This window comes from Anomaloglossus baeobatrachus, unplaced genomic scaffold (assembly GCF_048569485.1).
Source record: "Anomaloglossus baeobatrachus isolate aAnoBae1 unplaced genomic scaffold, aAnoBae1.hap1 Scaffold_699, whole genome shotgun sequence".
NCBI lineage: Eukaryota > Metazoa > Chordata > Amphibia > Anura > Aromobatidae > Anomaloglossus > Anomaloglossus baeobatrachus.
Window position 1 is genome coordinate 109618 of NW_027445073.1, and position 1862 is coordinate 111479.

Here is a 1862-nt window from a genome sequence, read left to right on the forward strand (position 1 = left end):
TTGGCGTCCGGTCTGTGTGGGGGGGAGGGGTGTAATAGATCAGAGGTGATCTCAGTGGTGTTCGGAATCTCACACAACCCAGGGATCAGCTGATTTAAAGGCTGTGTTGCTCTATTGGAACATAATATATGACCAGAAGGAATCGGTATCTGTTTTATTGAACTGGCCCTTTAAGGAGATTCTGGCGCTAGGTCAAAAGTGGGGTGTTTTTAGTTTAAATTTATTCCCAATGCTCTGCAGATTATTTTGTTTTTTGTTTTTCGAAAATCCGCCATACGGTTCCAGAGATATTGGGGTTTTTTATTCAGGAGGCGTGGCTTACAGGATCCTCGGGGGTGTGTATTTAGCCTACTTTGCATAATTACTCAGGAGGGATTAAAAGGCTTATATCATTGGAACCGTATATCGGATTTTCAAAAAACAAAAACTGAAATATTCAGGGGAGTAGCGGGAAGAAAATAAAAGCAAGACAGGGCCACTTCAGGTCCTCGTTAAGTAACGGGGACTGGACAAATTTTTGAAGTAGGGTGTAAGATGATGGTAGATGATCAATACCTGTAAGCGGGCCTGGCGTGTACCTCTACAAAAACCACACAGGGGTCCCAAGGCTGTAAGGACCCAGGGGCAGGTACATAGCGAGCCGTCACTGCGGGATTCCCAGTGCAATATGGGACAGGAAACCAGTTACAGCATTCTGTTTTCCACTCATGATGGAAAGTTCTTACCCAGGACAGTTTCCATGGAAACAAGAAAATCGGACGCCGGCTGTGGAGCTGTGACCGAACACTAACACGGGAGGAAGAACAGGCAACGAGTGCAGCTCTGGAGTATAATGCAGGAGGTAACTCAGGATCAGTAATGTATGTACACAGTGACTGCACCAACAGAAAAGTGAGGCTGTCAGAGTCCCTTTTTGCCTGCTGATTGTGGATTGCACCAGCCCCCTGCGGTGTACTTGTCTGCATCATTTGGAGGACAATTATACTGTATAATTTTAACAATGAGGGAGCAGCCGTATTTATCTTTCCCCAATTCTGTGGGACACAATGCCCTGAAATGAGACCTGAGAGATATAGTAAGGTGCTTGCTCCCAGTGGCGTAACTAGAGTTCGATAGGCCCCGGTGCAAAGTTTGATCCAGTGTCCCCCCCCCCCTCCTTTGTAGCATTTGAAGTCCTGTAAAGACATATGAGCCCCCCATCCCCTTAATTGTGTAGTAATGACCCTCCCCATCCTGTACTAATCCCCCCCCCATCCTGGGCCACTTCCTGGTAAATGTGTTCTCCCATCCTGGTGTATGACTTAATCATGACTATATGCTGTTATATATGACCTCATCATAGCCCCATCCTGGTATACATATCCCCATCATAGCTCCATCCTGGTATATATATCCCCATCATGGCCCATCCTTGTATATATGCCCCCATCATTGCCCCCTTCTGTTGTATGGCCCAATCATATCCCCATCCTGGTATATGTCCCAATCCTATATGGCCCCATCATAACTTCATTCTGCTATATATAGTTTCATCATGTCCCCATCCTGATATATATGGCCTTATCATGTCCCATCCTGTTATATAGCCTCATCTTGATATATATCCCAATCATGTCCCCATCTTGTTATATATGGCCACATCATGTCCCCATCCTGGTATATAGCCCCATCATGTCCCCATCTTGGTATATAACCGCATCCTGGTATATATGGATATATCATGTCCCCATCCTGGTATATATGGATATATCATGTCCCCATCCTGGTATATATGGCTATATCATTTCCACATCCTGGTATATATGACCGCATCATGTCCCCATCCTGGTAACTATGAACCACCAGCGTGCCACACACAGTAA